The following is a 24652-nucleotide window of genomic DNA, read 5'->3' as shown; positions in this document are numbered from 1 at the left end:
TGAAAATAAATAAAAACAAACATATCATAAGACTTACGAGTGAACATCCCCAATCAATTCTCCAAACAACTAGAACCAATATGATACCTGACATCAATGAGCTTGTGAAAAACAAGAAAGTCAGGTATCTGGATCCTCGAGCTCAACAATATTACCTACCATATTTTATAATTTTAAAATGATTTTTAACAACCGTATATTATATACTTATATAATTTAATAAATAAAATTCAGTTTTTTTTTATTTTCACCTACGAGTTTGATGCGTCTTTATCTAAACATTTGTTTTTGATATTATCCATATATTCGGTACCGTGTGTGAACCTAGGAAATATGTTCTATCCCAATATATTATGGTACATCATTCCTGCTAATATTTTTCCATATCAAATCTATCTGTGGTAAATTGTACACAGTGAATTTCCTTCTCAATTTTTAACAGTTTCAAATATTAATCTTAGAGTAATCCTCTGTTTCTAAGCACGAGTATCAACTAAACGATTAAATATTAAACCAAAGTGAATTTCTTTTCATCTACCAACTGATCCTTTGGAGCTTGACGATTTGTTCATTGTTTTATTTGACGATTTAAAGATAATAGCAGGTGGTTTCTTCTGAGCTCCATTAATTATACTTTCCACAGTACTAATACCAACTTTAAAAGCTTAATCTACTCTCTCTTGTGAGTTACTCGGAGGGATTTTTGATTCTTGTTCTTTCTTAGAATGCATAAATATTATGAACTTGATTTTGAATGACTTTCTTGTAACCGCTTTCATTCGAATTCGAGAAGTCAAACTAACTCTAAGAATAGTTTTTCAAAACAGATTTTTAACTATCCTATTTATTAACTAAATTACATGCCATGTAGATGAGAAACTTTACTTATAACTAATGAATAATAAAACTAGTTCACGGGAACTTGAATTTGTAGAAGTAAAAGACAGTTGTAGATTTGCAGTCTGTGATTATGTAAGTCATAGCCACAGTTGCCGCAAATATGCAGTATTCCCCCAAAACAAGTCGTTGTAACTACACTAAGAATAGGTCTCACTAAAATTACTCACGAATATTTACTAGGTAGAGCTAACAAACTTATGTGTATAAATTGTAATTTACTGTAAGACATATACTTTTAGATAGTACATAATACACGTTGCAAATACAAAAATGTAATTTTCCAAATTACATGAAAGCCCTACTTTGAAAAAACTGCAACTTGGATGACACCTATAAGTATCTGTTAAGTAATTAACAAAATGTTATTATATTACCAAATCTATAGCAATAACCAACATGACTGATGTGAGATAATCGCGGTGAAAAAAATTAAATACCTCTGAAAAGATACCTATTGTTTCAGAATCACCCTGACAAATCATCTTAGATGGATAAATATCTATACATTTCAATGCAGAGCCCTTCCAGATTCGAGTTTGTGATCTTCGTCTCTACCATTTAAATAACTAGATCCAAGTCTCAGATTTCATTTTTAATAAAAAAAATGGAAAAATTGCTTGTCTAATCTAAAAAATATGATATGCATAATTTATTTCTGTTTTGACCTTTTCTCGCAAAAAACTACCATCTCGGTACTTATAATTGGAAATTGAATACATTAAGTAATCGGCAGAATCACTTGACCACAATTTGCAGTGAAAAATGATTGAATTTTTAAGCTCCAAGGGAAAATTAGTAAATCCTGCATGCATCGCGTGATTATAGGAACTTCTATTTAAATATTCCGGCTGTTCCACTTCCACAGTTTCAACGCAAATTCCAGTGGAAACGTATAATCTGTTTATTTAATGAATTCGTTTTGCGGTCCGTTTCACATTATCGTCACTTTTATAAATTGTTTCCAATGTTTTTACGTTTCGGGTCACTATCACTTCATTTTTACTGAGGATATTTCATTGAGTGGAAATTTATAATATTCCATTGGATTATGTTACGAATGTTTCAGGAAAACTTTCTTCCAGATTCAAATATTTTTCAAATGAAATATCAATCACTTCACTGAATAATAATAATAATAATATGCACCCCACAAAAATTATCGCATCACTCATTATTTTTCAAATATTTTAAATGTTGTCAGTTTAATCTACAGAGGACAAAAAGTTTGATCTACCAAAAAATAGAAAATATCAAAAAAATTGTACAAAACATATATACAAAAAAATGAACGGTGCTTAAACTAAAACCTACCAATGAATTTCTAATAGTGTGTGTTTCTACCCCTCGCTTTAATTACAGCTTCAATTCGTCTTAGAACGCTTCTAAACAGTTTCTGGACGAATCCTTGCGGCATGTTTTCTCAGAAGTGTTTTTATTGGTGCCGAATGTTCATGAATTTGCCATTCTATATGGTCCCAGACATGCTCTATATTAAGATCCAGGCTACGTGTAGGACAATTCGGGTGGGTATCTCGACCTCATCTAAGTACTGCCGAACCTCTCTAGCAGCGTGTGGACGAGCATTATCGTGCATTAGCACAGAGTTGTCACCGATATTTAGGATATTGGTTATGTACCTGTCAGCATTTATTCTTCCATCATTCACTGGTACTAACTCCGTGCGACCTTCGAAAGAAATTCGTCCCCAAACCATTATAGAGCCACCACCAAAGCTTTCAGCTTAACAAAAATTAACCTGATTGTGCCGTTCACCACGTCGCTTAAATACTGGTGCACGCCTATCTGATGAATATAGACAAAATCTTGATTTATCCGTGAATAAAATATTGGACCAATCTTGAATATTCCAATTTGCGTGTTCTCGAGCAAATTCCAATCTTGCTACTTGCCACTCTGGCTCGTTTACCTGCTTCTCTTAGCCTATTTCGAATTGTTTGTAGGCTTATTCGGACATTACGAGCAGCTAACAAATCTATTTGCAGCCTTCGAGCAGTGGTATGCCTAAACATCCGATGAGTTTGTTTTTAAGTCTGACTCCCATAGAGGGTACTGGTTACACGGTTCGTGTAACAAGATTTATTAAGCAAAATTTCAATTCACATTTGGAAAAATTGGAATTGACGGCTTTCATTTCTTGTAACGTTTCATAAAAATCCAGTCTAATTAATATAAAAACTTGTTTTTCAAAGTTAAACAAGTATGAGCACTTAGCTGTTGGAGGCATTTGTGTGGAATAAATAACAATTTGATGATCATGTATTGCGGTCCTGGAACTCAAACTGTTTCATACTTTGGCCCCCAATAGCTGAATACCCATAATTATTTAACTTTGAATTTTGAATACTATTAATCAAAATATACTAAAATTTTGGAAACACTGAAATTTTATTAACCTTAGGCGAGTGTCTATGAAACTTTAGTGCAGCTGTTACTCGTAATGCAGAAGTGTTTCCTTGAAGAAACTTACCAAGTAAAGATACATTTTGAGCCATTGAACGACGTTGTCGAGGAACTGGGATTGTCAGACCTAAAAAAATAAATTCTGGTAGGCCAAAAACAACTAAAACCATTAATAAAGAAAATATGATTTTAAATTTAGTCGATCAGAATCTAACAGTTAGCGTAAGGAATGTGGAAAGACAAACAAATACTTCTCCTTCAAGTACTTGGAGGATACTTAAAGAGCAAAAGCTACATCTTCATAAATACAAACAAGTCCAAGAGCTCATGCCAGACGATCTACCGGTTAGAGTGAATTTTTATCAAACATCACATCAATCCAAATTTTTTAAAATGTATTATTTTGATGGAAGGACCAACATTCATTTCAAGGTATTGTTTAGGCAGCAGTTTTAAGTAACAAATAAATAGGTTCTATCATAATATATAATCACAATAATCACATTTTACCTGAAAATTGGAATGGTGATATGTCCTTGGACTTTCTAAGCAATCACTTTTTGAAGATATTAGAAGCGGCATTGGCCTCTTCGGTCATGCGATTTTAATCCCTTGGATTACACAGTTTGGTCGTATCTTGGAGAAAAAGTTTATGCTACAGAAGTAAATTTATTTTAAAAATTGAAAGGCAGAATTCAACGTTACTTTGATGACCTCATAGCTGACTCCCAACCGTTTAGAAGATTAATGGATTCCTTAGAAGACAGGATGCACCTGTGTATTCGTGAAAACGGTGGACATTTTGAACACCAACTCTAGTTGAATTCTATTTTATGTTTATAGTTTTTTTTTTAATTTTCTCTTGTGATTTCGTGTACACAGTTAACTCAAAATTACCTTTTTGGTGTAAAATTAAATGATATTTAAGTTCACTCGAAATTTTGCTTAATATATCAAATATTGAAAAAACTATGTTCTAGACTACTTGATTTTACCTTGTAACTAGCGTCCAAGTGGCAAAATCGTAAATTTTTTTTTCTTCAACGCCCTCTATCTTGAATCCGAATGTTATTACAGAATTTATTTTTACCAAGCAAACCCCAAATATTTTTCAGCTTTCTATTTATCCTAGAAAAAAGATCCCCCTTTTTTTGGAATACCCTTACGTATTTTATCTTTTAACTGATGTCTAATAATACAAAAAGGTATGTATGCACAGGTTTTTACTTTTATGTGTATGTATTGGTCTCTTTAAATCACTTTTCATAGTTTTTCTGTTTTAAACAACAATGTTCTTATTTGTTCATGCTATATAGTTTGTCTTAGATACATTGTGTCCTATTCATTCATATATACAGGTATAAATATTTATATTGTTACAATGATCTGATTATTGAATATCGATTTTGAGCTCTTAAAAGTGATACTCATACCGTTAATTGTCCTCTAACACATGATCTTTCTGTTTCATAACTTTGAGCTTTCGTGCAACAGGTATTCAAGATACTTATTTTTTGGTAAATTGGTTAATTAAAAAATGCTATATCCAGTCATTAATTCATATCTTTTGCTTAACAACTGAAAAGATAGGAAGTCTTCAGGATTAAGTGAGTAAGAAATTCTCACCTTATAATCAATAACGAAGAAATAATTGAGAAATAGGAAAAGCAGAATATGTTTCACGTTCCATGCTGAGGATTCTGAAAAACTTTAAAAATACAAGATATTGCATAATAACACGCTGGCATGAAAAGATCCAAAATCATTTCCAATATACTATGTTATTTACTACCTTAGTGGGTTACTACTTAGAAGCAAATACTTCAATACCGACTTTCCACTTGATGAGAACAAAATTATGTTAGCCTATCATAATCAAGTTTCCATTTTATCTGTTACGTCAAATATTTCACTATAATATCAATAGTTGAACTAAACCAAGCATTCTGGACAAATTCGACTGTTATGAGAAAATCAAATGTACCTTCTTCTGTAAAACTCTGAAATATTTTACTGTGTTTTCAGTGGATTGTATGTAAAAATCATGACGGGTGAATTGTTTTTGTTTAATTCAGAATTATAGAACATATAACTAAAATTGAGAAAGGTGTCATCGTGGTTAATTAAAATTCTGCTCGAGTCGTATAAGGGATTTGTGTATAAATTGCCAGCTAAAAGATCTATCTTAGACTGAAAATGTATGCTACATCTCTACGTACACTCGCAAACCGTTCAATTACATATCGTTCAACCCACATACCTGGATAGGTATTTCATCCTCTTCTGCACAAAACCTCGATTCGTCGGTGTTTTTCGTATCATTCTCTAAAGGCTTTCAAACGATAATGCCCTTAAGACCCTGTAGATAGGCTGTTCTTGCTCAGGTTTCTCACAGTAATAGTTTCCAATTTCCAATTTTTTTTGCTCCATTAAAACACAACAATTCTGGTACGATGAAAGGTACCTTTTCCCGAGGATATCTGCTCTTTATTTTTTCTGTAAGTCCCGATATGTTGTGACGTATCTAATACATACATAGTTGTAAACACTCGGTGATATTCAAGAGTGAATTCATGAGATTTAAAACATTTTCTGACTTTATAAAAGTTACTTTGCAGTTACATCTTATATAAATAAAATGCATCAGTGTTATTCGCAGCAAATCTACTTAGATCTACGTAAGGAAAGGAGATACGGCAGAACTATCCTTATAAAGGAATTGAAACATATATGAGATGAAAATTCTATCAGGAGGATGGAAGATAATAAACTTGAAACTACAACATATAATAGCAGTCTCTAGTCGCTATTTCAAAAGTATATTTTCAAAGCAATTCTCGATTCACTTATGCATTTTTAGATTTTTCACTTGCATATACAACCAATCACAATTGAACAACATGCTGTTTGTATGTGATGGGTGGTATAGTAAAGTCTAAAGTTAATGGAAGGGGAGGTATTTTTAATCGCATTGAAGACAAAGGCTGCCTAATGTCGCAATTACATTTTTTAAGAATTCGAAAAAGATGGAATTAATAACAGAAATAGAAATTAGCGTGAATACAAAATTCGTATTTGTGATATAATTTACGATGAATACTCAATCAGCGAATCAGAATATCCTTCTTTTTTGTCAACAAAATGGATTATGTCAGTCATGTTAGGCAGACAATATCTCAAATAATTGTTAGAAGGAGAAGTAATAAGAAAAGAAGTAGAAAGTAAACAGAAAACATTTACCCAGGACAAGAAAAAACCACATATAATAGAGGGGAAAGTGAACGCACAAGGAGCACCGGGTAAAGACTATATGGAGATGATGAAAGCAGTGAGTGACTTGATTATAGACCTCGTGAGAACTAAAATGAATGAAATACTAAGAACTGGAGTAGCAACAGAAAAATAAAACTATTACAACAAGAAAAATATCCGATGAACAGGACGTGAAAGAACAAAAATGTTTAAGACAACATGAAAAGTAAGATAGGAATAGAAACTAAGCCCACTGATTTTCTATGTTGATTTTGATTAATATATAGGAGAAAAACGGAAAAAGACATATTTTGGAAATTAGAAGAGGTCAATGTATTGGAAAAGTAACTAAGAACAAAACCTTTTTTATTCACGCACTCTTTTGCTCTACTTGTTTTGATTATGGTTTTCATTTTATATCGTTTGAAGAAACTCAGTGTTATTCTGAGATTGTTGCGTTGTGGCACTTCACTCGGTTTTTTTATTATAAGTACTGCACGTACCGCGCATGTCTGTTTGCGACTACACTACACAGACATCTTGCGAGTTGGCACTTGAAAGGTCATTTAGTTTAAGGTCACAATTAATTTTGAGGTTTGTTGGCACATAGCACGGTTTCATCACAATATCTATTCTGTACTAAGTTGAACCGTGCCACGTAATTTGTTCGCCAAAAATATAATTTATATCAGAAAATATGAAAATTCAAGAACAATTCCTAATAATTTGGTTACCTGCTGCACTACTACTAATATTATTTGGATATATACTACAGTAAATATTTAAATAGAAGATTTTCCAATTTTGAAATCGAAGCTCATTTCCAATTGGTTTCTCTTATGGATAGTTTTAGAAAAAGTGATATTGAAAGTTACAAGTACATACAACGGAAACTGAGTTTGAATAATTTGACTGAATGGATTTCTAATCATATAATATCAGCAAATTTGATATGTTTTATTGAGTACAAACCTTCACTTCCCGTTCAAAGAAAGATAAACCATAGTTTTATGAATCTTTTAGCCTACCCTATTTGATAAATCAACACGTAGCAAGTTTATATATAATATACAGTTATGTTTGAATCGTGGTTATTTAACTTCTTATATCTAAATCCATAATCAAACAATCTCGCGTAAAGGGTTTCCAGTTATTCATAATTTTATCCATTGATATACAACAACGCTTTGAAGGAAGATTAACTTTTCAATGAAACAGTAAATTTTAGAGATGCGTCGATTCTCGATCCCACCGATTCTTCGACATTGGTATCGGTATCAAGAATCGATCGCAAAAAGTCGATACCGACACCAGTAAATGGACGGAAATTGTTTAATTGTATGCTAACAACATTTTTTAGGCAACGCGTAAGATCCAAAACTTTTTCAATTACACTGAGGAAAGAAAATAGATAATAGAGAATGATAAACATTTTATTTATTGGACAATATAATGTAATTAATGATATTTGCAATGTCAATATTAATTTATTAATTATTTGCAAAAAGTAATGTTTATTGTACCTCCAGGACAGTTATTAATATTTATTGGATTGGATGCAGATGGAATAAGTATATGTGAAACTGTCAACATTGAAGTGGCTAAAGTCACATTTAAGGAATTTGACGTTGTCTACTCCAGAGCGTTCCGAAATTGTTTTGCAGTACAGAACTGTCACTTTCACTACATGGAATACCCAAAACGCAACTTTCGGTATGTAAATGAATACAGAACGAACAACTTTCAGGCTTCGTCTAAAAAATTATTTTTCAATCCAGTTTATATTGTTATCAAAATGAAAATATCATATTTTTAAAAATCATTTGTTAAAATATTTGTCTTTGTTCAAACAGCAGGCTGCCTCGGTACATTTATTGCGCTGTCTTTGATATATTAGGTGTAGAATGTAAAAAAATCTGCTTTGAAAATAACTTGGATAATCATTTTGATACTATAACTAAAAAAACAAAGAGCTAAATTTGAATTGATGATACGATAAGATAAACTACATACAATTAAAGAGTATGTTGCCTTTATTCGGCGACAATTATCTCCGCCTCTGCTGTGCTTTCCTTACTTTACCTTTGCGTATGTTTGTAGGTGGTTCAAACAAATTATGAATATGTATCTAGTAAGAAAATTTTTTACAATGGGCTGTTATATATCGAAGGTATAGGTATCGGTATCGAGAATCGAGAAATTTTGGTATCGACACATCTCTAGTTAGTTTACTAAAAAATGAGCAAAGGTAGTAAATTCGAAGAGGCGCTTTCTCACTAAGTAGGTAGTAAAATGAAAACTATACATGTTTTAAAATATTTGCAATCGATCGGAAGTAAATTTCATACTTAGAGTTTCGTGATAACTGGTCGAAACCAAAAGTTACCAAATATTATTTTTTCATCATATTTATCTGAAAACACATCTGTTTTTATGATAACGTAGAGGTGGTATTTCAAGAACACCGCACGGAAAATTTTTCGCAATCTCCGATTTTTTTTCCTCGCGCTAAATAAAAAAAATCAAGTGAAATCGAATATAAGAAACATTTTTCTGAAAACAACAACATAATTCGTATATTTAGGGAGCGTTTATATTAACCGTAACATTTATTGAACAATTTTTATTATTGCAGAAGTTTAGTCTCTTCCGTATTCCATTATAGATATTGAAGCAGACGGTTCACAGATGTTTTGATTTCCTGATTGAATGTCGCAGAACTCATATTTTTCAAGCTAGAAGTGTTAAACAATTTTCTATGTATCTTTCTGCTACGTTGAAAGAACGCCATCCTCCGTGTCTTTTCAGAGTGAAATATCAGCGCCGCTTTTCACCAATATGTTTGACGAAGAACGCCTTAGCCCACATTCGGTATATACTTCGCGAATTTTTTGGTTTCAGGTATTTTGCAACAAAAGACAGCGTTGATGGTATGGCCAACACACACACGCCCAACATCTTGGGCGTGTGTATCTGCATATTTATGGTAAAGTGCACAGGGCTCGATGTACATCCCTCATTGGTAATGGTAAGACATATGTTTTTTTGCATCTCGCAAAAAAACTACAATAAAGCACCCAGTAAATCATAATAAAAATTTTTATCGGCGTTGATTTGAATATTGAAAATTGAAAGGTTTTGTTCTTCCATGAAAAAAAACACGTATTCGGATTATTGAATTGGAACGAGTGGCTCTTGTAAAACGTGTCCATAAACATGGTTGGTTAGGTTAGGTATTCCTGCCGATCTTAGTTTCTACTTTAAAGAACGGTGCTTGATTAAATTAATCTTAATGCGTGAATTCTCGCGAAATGCGCTTTATAAGAAATTTCAGTATCTTTTATTGTCAATCCATTCTACTTTATCGACAGATTCTCGCGATAGATCATTTCGGACTGTCGTCACAAAGTGTGTGCTGAAGAAAATACTAATTAATTACGAATAAATAATATTTAGGAAACTTTTTCAACAACGAGTAAAAATGAAAAAAAATCTATATAAAATCACTGCTGTTAATATTTGAACACAAGTCACATCGGCCTTAAAAACCTCACGAAACATTTTATCGGTATAATGAGCTGTATAAATAGCTTTAGTTTATATCGATATAAAATATTTAATCTGATTTCCTTTTCACTTATATATCAGTATCCACCTTGTTAATGAGGAAATAAGTATTGTAATATGCATAAAGTTGTCACAATAAAAAGTTTTCCAACAATTTATAGGCCTTATTGATTTCTAATAAATATATAACGTTCATTTTTTCAAATATCAAAAAAATATTCAAAGCCTCGCTTTTCTTAATGTCAATGGCTTAAGGTTTAGTATTCAATACAGGGTGATTCAGTAGAGTGATAAAGTTTAGTGCCTCCTTTGCTCTGATGTGTACTACGAGGGATTAAAAAAATTAAAGCCAATTTTCTATTACATCTGATTACAATGTTAGAGAAATTCAAGAATGAAGATCTGTTGTGGCCAAAGCTTTGAAATAGTAGTTAAATTCTGAAAAATTATTTATTTCTTTGATATTCGTTAAATCTAATACAGAGCGAATCAGAATAATAATACATTTTTTTTTGGTTTTTTCAAATTAATCATCTTGTATTTTATGTGAGTAAATAAAAATACTACAAATATATTTCTTATTTTTATCAAGCAAAAAAGTGTGTTGGTAGTACTTTTCAATACTTATTTGAAACAATTGGGTATTAGAATTTGGATCCACCCTGTATCATATTCAATGAATAATGACGAAATAAATAGATAATTTTTACTACTATTTGTATTATTTGTCCACAACGGATCTTCATTATTGAATTTCTTTTCATTTGTATAGGGTGTTACGATTTTTATGGAAAATTGGTTTAAATTTTCTGAATACCTCGTAGAATACAATCACAACTCTATATTATTGTGAGAATTTAATCAGTGTTGATATATGCAACGAAATGTAGGGTGTTTCATTTTAAAAAATGTAACTTTGACATATCTCAGCATTTTGGAACACCCTGTAAAATTGTGAATAATTTTAAAATGTGAAAACTGATAATAGCTATGATCCATCGAACTTTCAAACTGTTACCTCGAAAGACGAATGAGGAATTGAACTTTATCACACTAATCAATCACCTTGTATATTTAACAATATATATTGTACGAAATACTCAATTTTGTTGCATGATACATATTCAAACACTATTCTTATAGTCCGGTCAAATTAGACCAAAAAAATAAGAGTGAAACTACATAAATTCCCATCGAGCTGAAAATCAATAAAATTAAGTTAGGTTAAGTTAGGTTAGGGACAGGGATGTGCTAAGAATTCAGAACAAATGTTCACATTTAATCTGCTTTCCAATTTGACTAATAGACAGAGAAATTATTATTATTTTTAATTGTAAAAACATGATATATAAACATTTTTGAATAGATTTTTTATCAATTTCTTTTTTTTTGTATATTCTGAAAAAAACTATAACTTTAATTCTACAGGGACTACCTGTACAAGTTAAAGATAGCAATGAATTTTTCAATATATTTTTTATCAAGAATGTACTCTTTGTTTGAGTCGATAGTAATTATGGTTTAGGAATTTGTAGATTTCGATGTCCGGAGTGGAAACCTTACACTTCTACACACTTCCGGACTCTACGGAGGATTTTTCTACATGGAAGGGTATTACAAGATTATGCCTAATAGCGAGAGAATGGAAGTTTATTCTATTCTATTCTACTTGTTGTTTATCTAGAAACCAACGAGTGCCCAATTCAAAGATTTATTAGTTTTTTTGTTTTTAATTGAGTAGGCTAACCAACTAAATTTTTTTACATATCAATTTTTTTTCTTATGTAAGCAACACGAGGTTCAACAGTATGCAGTTTAATTAGAAATATTTGATTGTGTTTTGATATCTTCTGTAAGTATTTTCAATAGATAATTAGAATTTATGATAACTTTTTCCAAAATGTCTTTTTATGGCGAATGGATTTCTTGGCATGTACAACGATCTAGAAATCTACATAACTCCTGAACCATAAATTTTATCGAGTTGAATAAAAAGTACCTTTTTGTTGGAAAATCGACTGAAAAATTAATTTTTACTATCTTTAGATTGTGCAGGTTGTCCCTGTGAATGTTATGGATTGTTAACATTTGGCATGAGCCGTCCCTGGACTTTAGATAGTAGTGTAAAATTATTTAGATTTAGTAGTGTAGAATTATTTATTCTCAAGCACATCAAATGGTCATAGGTAATCATCCATTAAAAATTCATAATATTTGAATGTATAATCTAGAAAATATACTTAAATATAAGTTCTGATTTCGCAACTTTAAACGCTTATAACTCACAAATGAGGAGTCGCATGAGAAAAATTTTTTATGTCACTGCATTAGTTTCAAGTTAACTACTGAAGTTTTTACAGCCCCGGAACATCCTGGTAAAATGATCCTGTTAGATATTTTTCTATATATTGTTTTTTATTTGAACGTTACGTGTTATGTAAAAAACTGTTCAATGGATTTGGATTAAAAACGTACTCGATCATCTAATAATATTAAATTGAACGGGAAAATATTTCGAGCTAACCGCGACGGGAAACGATAGGAATGAATAAATACCTTCTGTCTTATGGCATATCCAATTTTCAGATCAACTATTCAAGTGTAATTAAGAATATTTGCCAAGACGTTTATATTCTCTTATATAAACTGTTTATTGAAATGAAATATGTGTTTGTACATTCTATTTTTAGTATTTAAGACAACTTCTAACAATGTAAGTAAAGATTATACATCATATATCATAATTTGAAGAGCAATTCTCCACTTCCAGTTTTCTAAGCAGATGGAATATCATTTTATTCTTTAATGAGCCTTTAGGGAATCATTATAATAAAAATAAGTTGAAACGACTGCAAGTTACGTGCTGCACGATGATTCTTGCCTCTCTGAAGGGTTCTAGATTAATTAAGTGTGTCATCGAACTTTTCATGACGGAAGCTATTCATTTCAATTAAACGTTCTCATTTCTTGCTTTATCTTACACACTTAAAATATATTTTTATCGCGAATAACAGTACAGTGTAAAAAAGTCTTGAGGGAAATAACTTAATGTTGTTTACAAAAATAATATTCACACATGCATGATTGGCTGGAGAAGAACATATCATAATGAAATGTCAAAGAAATTCGGTCAGTGATCGACCTAATTATATTTGAAACTTATTATTTGAAGAATATATCAGAGCTGTACACAAAAAAAATTATTATTATTCACTTATTTATATTATTATTATTATATCATAATATTTTAGTCGGAGAGCCGGCTGTATAAATGTCCTTTGGATCAGATACATGAATCATTTTTGGGGTATGAACAATAAAGCCATAGGTTTAGAGGTCGACACCCAGGAAATTGCTATATTTTACGCGCATGCAAAATTCTGACGTCACTTCCGGTTTTTATTTTAGGTGTAATTGTAATTTATGAAATACATCAAGAAAATTTATGTCCAACGAAAGTTTTTGATGAGTAGAATAGAAAATGTGACGGGTCGACAAGCTATATTTATTCAATTTATCTCAAGCCATAGAATACATGGATTTGTTCACGATTTTCTGAAACTAGAACTCCTAAAATGACTGAGAAAAAGTGGTCTTTTGTTTATCCACATCCAACTGTCGGCTTAGTTTGAAGAATCAATGAGCTCCAACTCATACGTTCAATTATCTACATATCTTTGGCAAATACAATAATAATCTTTTTTTTTTCAATTAATTCTAGCATTACTACATTTTTTTTGAAATACTGTATATTTTTCCATTTCTTGTTACCATTTAAGTCATTAAGAATGTATTTTTTGTATTTCTATCTTGAGTCCAGGTAGTCGTAAACATGATATTTTTCAGCCGTTTGGGCTTCAGCAGTTTGGGACAGTGGTTATATATAGTATATATATAGTGTGAGATATTGACGTGTTCATTCCGTTTTCTTTCACGTGAATTTTAAATTGCAATATTCTATTTTTCATTTAAAATGTGATTTTTATGTAGAAGTGCTCAGAAACTGACACCAGGATACCATATAAATAAGTGCGCTGGTAACTCTAAAATTATAATAAAATCATCAGATACAGATGTTTTAATTATTCTATTGGGAAATATCTTTAAATTACTGCGTTTTGGAATTTGTTTTCTCAAGTTTAACAAATAGTAAAGACGGTGATAAATATATTAATTGTACCAAATAAGCGAACTTTTTAGATAAAAAAATGTGAAACGCATTGCGCGGGTTTCACGCGTATACAGGTTGTGACTATACCTGTAGTTTCTTCAAGAAAGGTGAAGCCAAACCTTTCAATTTACTTAATAAATAATGTGAAATATCAAGAAATGTTTGCTTCACTTAATAATCTTGGTAAGATGGAAAATAAGGAGATGAAGGAAATAATTCAAAAGTATCTAGTTAGCCTAGATCAGTTCCATGCATAAACAAAATATTGCGTTACCATAGCAACGAATAATAACTTATTAGAAGTGTCAGTGTAAAGTTTGACGTCAAAAAAGTAAACCAGAGTTACGCAATAAATTAAAAGAAAAATGATGTCCACCGAAATTGTAAAAATCGAAAAATTGGAGTATCGAGCCATCATCAAATACTGTATTTAAAAGGGTTAAGAGTTAAGCAGATTTACGAAGATAAGCTTTATACCCTTGTGATCAATGTCCTTGAAAAATTGGAGTGCAAGTTTCAAAAGAGGTAAATTTTCCATTAAAGATAACCGATCAGGAAGGACAGTTTCTGTGTCAGTCTCCGAAAATATCGATGCAGTTCATGACATGATCTGATCAGACCGTAGAATTGGGCTAAAACGGATATCTGAAGCACTGAATATTTCATACCACCACGTTCATCATATAGTTAACGTCAATTTGGACACGAGAAAAATTGCTGCTAAATGGACAACGATAATAGGCACAGGAAAAAGATACAAACAGCGAAAAGGAAATTCTTCTGGAAAATTCAGAACAAACCTCGATTAGACCACATTAAAAATGAAGCAGGCAAATACTTGTAAACCTGTAGAACAATACCTAGACTAACAACACCTAAAATGGAGCTAACGTGTGAAAAGGAAGAGTAAGGAAAGGATTAGAAAAAAAAAAACACTAGAAGCCACAACAGTAAGAACGAGAAACAAAAGAAGATCAAGGAAGAAATGGATGAACAAAATGAACAAAGCGATCCTCAAAGAGAGGAAACTACATAGCATACTATTTCAAAAGACAAAAGACCAAAAGACACGGAAAGAATTTTGGAAGGAAGACTCAATGAGAAAAAGGAACTCAACCCCATGTCTTTCACCTGTAAGGGTAGATAGACAGAAGGATTAAATAAGTAAGTGAGTAATTAGCGGATAGTTTTGAGACAGCATTTCTTTCATATTAACTGATACCTAGCCGGTAAAGTGAATTTTCCATTAAGAATCGAACGATTCACAATGTACAAAATTCAAACACAAGTGCTATTCGTATATTCGATTTTTCGCATACTATTTCCAGTGGCACAGCAGTATTATTATATCAAAAAGAATTGACTCGATCTTTGTATTTTCAAATGATAATCAATACGTATTCCATTATAATTATTATAATAAACCAGAGAATAATATCTCGCGATAAAGTATATTAAGAGATTCTCTTTCTTGTCTGATCTAGTAAAAAAATTGTTTAAGTGTGGGACATTATAAATAACAACACGCTCCAGCAATCAGTTTGTTATTAGTTCATCAACCAGTAATAAACTCAATTCATATTTTCATATAAGAATTAATTTCGACAGAACGAACGAGTCGAGTAATTAAATGTCTGCGTACTCAATTTATACATTCATGCAGCATATCACCCATTTCATGTTCTTTATTGGAGTTGGTGCTATTTTATGTATCACGAATAAATTATTCGCCATAACTTGATTATTTGGATCATAAAACGAATCCTCAGTATATTTATATTGTATATATAGTATATTGCTACAGTACTAAATGTTGATTGAGGAGATATGTGAAGGAAATAAATCCTGAATATGATCCGCTAACAAAAACCCGTGTATGAGAGATAATAAGCTGAAAACTCTTATAGACCCCTAAAAATTGTTTTAAAAATCCAATAAAATCCCGTTTCGGCGTCATAAAATATTCAAGGACAATAATTGGAAAAAAATTTACTCCAAATATTTCGTTTCCTTTTACTTAAGTTCTCATATTGTTCGGAATTTATATTTCTTTCAATTTTTGTTTAAAATAAAAGAAGATCTAACAGCGTGTAGCTATCTTTAGCATAATGCAAAAACTATGGAGTTGTGGCAATAAAACACCAAAGTATACTATTTTTTTATATTTTTACTGAGCTTTCCAATAACCATCAACAGGGAATGAAAATATGGTCATAGTATAATGTAAGAATATATAAAGTGTTCCGGAGCTTGATGCAAAAAATTTGAAAATAATTAGATGACCTAAAAATAATGCTGAGACATATAAAAAAATTTTTCATACGACCACGCATTCATGAGTTACAGGCCTTCAAATCAGAACTTATATTTAAGTATATACTTCAGAAGATTAAAAACTTTTAATGGATGATTACCTAAACCATGAACTGTTTGATGGAGGCGGTTCATTCATAATAACAATTCTTAACTTTCACATGGACAACTTGGACAATCTAAAAATAGAAAAAAAGCAGTTTTTTCGTCGTTTTCTTAACAAAAAGATACTCTTTGTTTAACTGGATAATATTTATGGTTACGGAGATATGTAGATTTTTAGATCGTTGTACATGCCAAGGAAACCGTTCGCCATAAAGAGACATTCTGAAGAAAATTATCATAAATTATTTATTAAAAATACTAACAGGAGGTATTAACTCAATCAAACAAATGTGGCGAATGCAGTTTTTAATGCACTAACTTAGTGGGGCTTGGAGAAAATGATAGTCGGCATGTGTTTCAATACAACATCCGTTAACACAGGAATGAAATGGAGCTTGCCTTTTGCGCTAACACAAAGCTAAAGAATAATTTTTAATAGCTGGCATATAGGTACCATTTTTCAGAGATTGTTCTCATTAAAGTGTTCACTCTCTGTATTGGAGCATCCAGTTCTCCTGATATTCCTTTATTCGAAAGGTTCAAGCCAGCATTGACTTCGATTAAACAAGGAAACTTCAACCATTAGAAGAGGTTACTAAAAGTGAACATTTGGAACTCACTACAGTAAACGCTTTATTTATTGTATTAGAAACTCGCATCATCAACTATGGGCCATACCATCGAAGAAAATCATTGGAGGTCTCCACGTGCAGTAAATTATGCTCGTTGAATGGTGAAACTGTTATATGCCATTGAAATCTACCATTTTCGTGAGAAATAGGATTCCAAAACCACCTTGAAAATCACTCTTACTGAGCTTTGTGAACTTTGGAACGCTCGTACCTCTCGGATGAGTTAGTTAGTTAAGCTAATTTTCTTAGAAAGTATCAAATAATGCTAAGGTGGATATAATCAAGGATGGGATGTAAACGCACTGACAGGAAAGTAAGAGGAGATTCTTTGCTTTTAACTGACCAAGCTGTTTTAGTTGATTTTGCTAATGAAAAATCACTGCAATTGTTTCACAAGTTTTTCAAACATATATCCAGATGAATGGAATAGCAATGAACATTACATTAGTGGCAAGCAAATCACCAGAAACGTTTATGGTTGTCAATGATGTAGCTGAGCGAGGTGCCAAACTATTTGAAGAATTCAATAAGCTTGTGACGAATGACGAAGATATTACTTCAAGTGGTTGAAGGTAACAGAAAGTATGTTCCGACCGAAACGATAAAACGAGCTGAAAGTTTGGGACCGTCAACCTCAAAAGATTGAGCAATATTAATAAACTCTACTCTATTTCCCTATAAGTTTCCATAATATTCATTAAAAGTATACTGTGAAATAAACTAATATTACTCTCAGATAGCTGTACTTATTTCAAAATAAAACGTGGAAATTTCCGATTTTCAAATTTAGTCTTAAAATTACACTTTTTTGAGCACCAACTTCCGATTAGAACATTATCTTCACACTTTGCCTGAATACTTTTTTTTTGTAAAAAAGTACCCAGACATGTGAACTAGTTTTGAAATTTTCATTATGATTCATTAAGAATGTCCAATCTCTGAACTGTAGATTCTAGACCTCAAAATATGATGATTCTGCTAAACATGCCTTATGCAAATATTGCTAGATTCCAAGATACGGGGTGTTCAAAGTTTAAATTTAAATTTTGATTTTCGCAATAATTTTCTATGTTTTCACAATTTCTCTTTGAAAATTGACTATTTTACGTTTTTTTGGCATGAGGAATCATAATTTGCACTCTAATTTAACATTGCTAATAGAGGGCGCTGGTTACATTTGTTTGTGTTAATTAAATCAAAGTAAACTTCTTTTGGGCTAAAATTATAACTAAAATAATAAAAAAATATTAAAAAGCGTTAAATTCTACAAAAAAAAGTTACTCCCCTTTGATTCATGTAACTCAATCGGTTATTTGCTTCTAAAAAGTTCAATAAATTTTAATTTTTTTGCAAGATAAACAAAAGTTAACCCAGATTTTCTGGATACAATTCTTTTTACTGATGAGGCAACATTTACCAGACGAGGAATATTTAATTATAAAAATACTCATTTGCGGGATTCTGAAAATCCACATGTTATGAGGGAAGCACATTTTCAACACGAGTATAAGGTTAACATTTGGTGTGGTGTAAAATGTGGGTATTTAATAGGTCCTTTTGAACGGCCAACTAATTTAAATGGACCTACCTCTTTATTTAGATTTTCTTCAAGACCATTTACACGAATTACTGGAGGATATACCTCTCGCTTTGAGACAAAATATGTGGTTTTTACACGACGGAGCACCACCACATTATTCTTCACAAGTTCGTCAATACTTAAACGAACAGTTTCCGCATCGATGGATTGGTCGTGGAAGTGAGTTTGCTTGGCCACCAAGAGGCCCTGGTTTAAATCCTTTGGATTTTTCAATTTGGTCGCAAATGAGGGCACTAGTTTACAAAGAAAAATTTACTTCTCTTCCACAACTGCGACGGAAAATAGAAAAATTAAAAATAATAGACAAGGATTATTTGATATTAAGAGATCTTTACGGGAGCGGATCTTAAAATGTATTGAAGTAAATGGTGGGCATTTTGAGCATTTGCTTTGAAGTTTTTTATTTTTGTTTAGAAATTTGTTATTGTTACATATTTAAGGAATAATAAAATTTTTTTATGAAAAAATTAAAATTTATTGAACTTTTTAGAAGCAAATAACTCGATAACCGAATCAAAGGAGAGTAATTTTTTTTGTATAATTTACCGCTTTTTAATATTTTTTTATTATTTTAGTTGTTCAGCCCAAAAAAAGTTTACTTTGATTCAATTCATTTCTGTGAACCTTGTTTCTAACAGAAATCACATGTGTCTATATAATCATCAAACATCATTCCTCCACCCCTTACAAAGAGAAATAATTGATATCGTATTTACATCTGTTAAAAAATTATAAAAGAAAAATATGATATTTGAGAGAGATCTATAAATAAAATAAATAATTTTTGTTTATCAGCGATATATCTATAGAATTTATTTTACAAGGGGAAATTGCAAATAACAAGATATATAATAATGGGAACCAAAAAGAATCATGAAACAATAATTGAATATAAAACTTATAATAGAAGAATTAATGTGTTCCCACTATTTGCAAATTTGCTATGCTCAATGTATAGAGATACATTTTCAAGTAACACGAATAACCGGACAAAAATCCGTGTTACATTCATTCCATTCATCAATTCAAATTTCGAATTCCCAACGAACATGCGGCGAACTATTAGGATCAAGGTCATCGTTTTTCTATTTTTCCTACAGTATACCCTTTTTATAGAGTCATAAATTCCCAAATTTCATTTTCCGGAATAAGTCGACCGGACGGATTTGTCGATTTAGATAATATCTCTACATTTACCTTAAAATATCATGTGAATGCAATAATATCTATATTAGTGCGGTCCAATTAGACCAAAACATAAGTGTGAAGCTATATAAATTCCCATCAAGCTGAAAATCGGTGAAATTGCTTAAAATACAATTGAAAATAAAATTTTATAAAATAAAAATTTTCATTTTTTATCATTTTATTTCTATAAAATAAAATAAAAAATGAGTTTTTCGCGGTTATCAGCAAAACGTTGAGTTTTATCATAAAAATACCTCAGGCAAAAATTGTAGATCATGAAATTATTTACAAAAAACTTTTTTTCCTAGGAGCCACCGTTCCTGAGATATAAAGATTCAAAAGTTGTAAGTTGTAAAAGATATAATGTTTCAGATTTAATGTCGTACTTAATGGCTATTATGATTCCACAAGAAATACCAAAACTGCAGAACAACATCGTCAACCTTTAGCAACATCTTCGTTAATTGATAATTCATTTGATGAACTTATGACAGTTCCCACCAGTCAACAGAAATTTCTTATGAATACTCACAACAAGTCTCGGTTCATTTCAAGGTTGTAAGAAAAGTTTACTGCTGAAAATATATTGGTGAAACTATTGAATACAACTTTTAGAAACATTATACCTCAGAATCAATGAAAAAAAGTCTCGACACGTTTTTTATATATAATTTTATGATCTAAAATTATCGTTTGCAGTATTTTATGATAAAACTCACCGTTTCACTGAAAATTTCGAGAAGCTCATTTTTTTGACCTTTGAAAAATGCCCTATATTATTGTCGAATTGCTTAAACTGTCAGAAGCAAAGCAATATGCAGACAACTGTTTTTCTAAATCCTCCGTTTCCTTGCTAGAAGAATAAGAAGCTGGGGGGTTTGTTTATCATTCCATTGATTATAGAAATGCCATTGCGAAAAATTTCTCCCAACCTCTACCAACTCACAAGATTATGGATCCTCATTATTCAAAATTTTACTTTTCTTCAGTTTCTACTAGTTATGATGGTAGCAACGCTACCTGACGCCTCAAGGCATTAATGCTGGCGATTGCTCCAATTGTACGATTTATATTGATGTTAATAAGTAATGATTGTGGAATATTGATAATAAAAATTGCTGAAATTATTATTATGATTTTATCTAATTTCATAAATACATTTGACACTGTGGAAGGAATGTTTTAACACAATTTCACGTAAATAATTACTTTCAACACGGTTGGGGATGTTTTCAAAAGTATCACTCTCAACGGCACCTGAGATGCGTTAAAAATCATATTATTTTTACCAAAGAATGGAGCGAATAATGGATGTGTGAGCTGATGCATTGTATTGACGAAACAATACTTTCTTCTTAGTCAAATGCTGCCGTATTAGCTTCATTTTTTCACTTAAACGTTGCAATAAGTTCGCATAATACGCATAAGATGGTCAATGGAAATTATCCCACGCGCATCCCCAAAAACGACGCTATGACCTTGCCTCCAGATGGAAGCAACGCAAAAATTCGCTCTATATACTTCACTACGTAGGTGAATATTATCAATTCTTTGACAGAAAACTAATTTATGACATGCTTGTTTAAAAAATTTGATATATTCAATACTTTTACAGATACCGTTATCTTTAAGTCATTACTCTATGAACAAAACATGTTAATTAGTATTCCCATTGCAACTCTTCAATTTCGTTCTTGGGGAAAACTTCAGGCATTTTTTTTACTAATTCATAGTATCTATCTACAGTTTTGAAATAAGAACATGTTTTCGTAATTATACAAGGTGAGTTATAAAATATTATAATTTATATTCTAAAATATGAATGGAATAAAAATGGAAAAAAGATTTTTTTCTGATTGGAATCAAATTCCACACCTTGTGTTTTTTAATACGAATATTTCAAAAAACAAAATCAGTTTTCAGGAGAAAAGTTTTTAAAGAGATTGAAATTCTATACATGGAAATCGATTTCCCGGAAAACTATACCTCCAATGTATCCAGTAAAAAAACACCTCAAAATCCTATATCCCCAACTTCAATATATTATCTGAAGAGGAGCAGCGATGCGATGTCGCTGCCGTTTCTAACATTGAGTTTCCTATTATTCTGATGTTACAGTTATGCAAAGAGTGCATTGATCGTATTCTCTATAAACATTTCAAAACTTTTGCCGTAAAACTTTTACTGGTGTCTAAAGACTTATATGTACTAGAGTCGTTTATCTTTATTTTCTTCATTTGCAAAAACCACGTACTAAAAATGATTTTATCAACAGTAAAAACACAGGAGCTTCTTTTTATCAGATAAATTTTTCTTCGTAACGAAATAATTTTGCCAATCAGTAATTTTACGAGAGAGATTGACATGACAAAATCGCGAGACAAGAGATCGAGTGATTTTGTGAAATATCAGATTTTCGAACAAAATACTGATGGAAAAATTTTGAGTTGAAAAGAAATTTATCCTTAAAAGAGAAGCTCGAGTGTTTTTGGCCAGATAAATTAACCACTGAATATTTGAATGAACTACAGCAATAATTATCTATATCAATACAATTGAATTATTTAATTGAACAGTTACTTAATAAACAACTGTTATAAATTGTTTGGTTTGGTGTTCAAATTTAAAAATTTTCTTCTCTGGTATTCACACATGTAGAATATTCATTTTGATTTTTCTCAATCGAGGCTCGAGATTTTCATGATGTTCAAGATCAATTTGGAGGTAGGGTTTAATAGAAGATGATACTCAGTGTCCCGTTTTTGGTCAATTACTCCTGTTTTGGCTAACTGGGAAACTGCACTAGCACGGTTCGAATGATTGGTAAATTTATTACTTGTAATGTCGAGTCCAATTTTAACTGCAGAATATTTGGTCCAAGTAGAAATCGTATTAACACCCAATGAAACATTTTTGTACTAACCTTTAAAATTTTTGTTTTTTCAAAAGGATTATGGAGTTACATAAAATCGTTCTGATGTTATGTTTCCATTCCTTTTCTTGTAACAGTAATTTTAACAATGAAACGGAACAAATACCTTTATCCATTTCATTTTTGTTATCCACTTGCTGTCTACGTATTTTTTCGACCCACCCTGTGTCGTCTTTGTAATATTGTATTGTATCTTTTTGGTCAAGTTCCATATTGACTTTTTTCTTCTTTAAAATGGTAAATTTTACAGTTCTTTCTCTCCCCCCTCGAAGCTAATTCATAAGAAACTATATGAAAGAATCTTTTTTGTAAACCCTCTGAGTTGTCTATATTCCACAATTTTGCCATTTTTACTATATCTTTCTTGTTCAATGCTACAGAACTTACTTTTTTTTCTGGAATGATTGATTTAACTGCATATTCTTTATAATCTTCTCCATACCTCTTTTTCATATTAAAGGCTCAATCTTCTAATATATCTGCTACTTTTTGCAAAGAAATTTTCGACAGTACTTAACAGAACTCCATAAATTGTCTCCATATTGACCCTTTAGTATTTTTTGTGGATTGCGGGATTACTTTTTCTATATCTTTTGTTATTTGTTGACTCTAAACTCACCCAAAACGACTCATGTTGTAATGTTTCAGTATAAATTATCATTATCATTTCTGTGGACCCAATAACCTTCATGTTTGTTGCGAGTCGACTCTACATTTTGAATAACAGTAAGCAGCATGATAGTTTCATGTATTTCATATCAAATCAACTGATTCTCATCCATTAATTATTGAACGATACTGTTAAATAATGTATGTCTCATTGAATGAGAGAAATTCATCATTAAATCTCCAAATTGACATTTAACAGGTGAAAATCGAGAAACTTTCATAACTACCTAATGCAGTTAGCAAGGTAGTTTTTATTTAATTTTCTCACGAAAAATTAGTTACAAAAATACAGTACACTAGGATATTCATGTATCCATGGTATCCATGTGTATCCATGAATTATATAATTGAACATTATTAAGCGCAAAATTCCCTTTATAATCACTAAAAAATTAAATATAATTTCAAGCACATAACCGCTCATATTTTTATGCAACAAAATGAATTCCTACCTCTCCAACTGTAAAAAACTCCACAAAAAACTCACGTCACAACGTTTGAAACTTTCGTAAACTTTCGAGAATCACGTAACAACCGGCTGATGATATTGAAATATGCGCATACACCCACTACACGACAAATACACGGCAGAACTGAAAACTGAGAACTCAGAATTTCTGCCGCTTCGCTTTTGCTCTGTCGACTGTCTCTGTCTATTTAGAGATTGCACAGGCGTTGAGTGTGCCAATCGGTCAGCTCCAATTTACAATTAAGGAGGCTCTTGCTATTTTTTAGTATTCCAAACGCCGAGGCCTTTGATCTATGTAGTATAATGAACCTGACCCCGACAACAAACGATATAAAGGATGAGGAAAACGAAAGCAATCATCTCAAATTAGTGAGCGAAAGGCTTCTGAGGTAATTCGCAAATCTGTGAATGTCTAGTAAACACGTGGAAATTA

The 24652-nt window shown here is 31.3% G+C and overlaps 1 protein-coding gene across 5 annotated transcripts in view; it reads right to left on the bottom strand.

The window, feature by feature from the left end:
- Positions 1–24352, bottom strand: part of LOC130893859 (connectin) — a 619332-nt gene extending 594980 nt beyond the window's left edge. For 2 of the 5 annotated variants that reach the window (XM_057800277.1, XM_057800278.1), the window contains exons 1-2: positions 24203–24345; positions 3389–3448 (exon numbers count right to left, since the gene is read on the bottom strand). The gene's annotated coding sequence lies outside the window, so the exon portion shown is untranslated. Of the gene's footprint in view, positions 1–3388; positions 3449–24202 lie in introns of all 5 variants that reach the window. The other 3 variants (XR_009059258.1, XM_057800279.1, XR_009059257.1) reach the window with 2 other exon arrangements.
- Between the last annotated feature and the right edge of the window lie 300 nt (positions 24353–24652).

The sequence above is a fragment of the Diorhabda carinulata genome, chromosome 5, assembly GCF_026250575.1.
Source record: "Diorhabda carinulata isolate Delta chromosome 5, icDioCari1.1, whole genome shotgun sequence".
Lineage (NCBI taxonomy): Eukaryota > Metazoa > Arthropoda > Insecta > Coleoptera > Chrysomelidae > Diorhabda > Diorhabda carinulata.
This window is presented reverse-complemented; position numbering and strand designations above follow the sequence as displayed.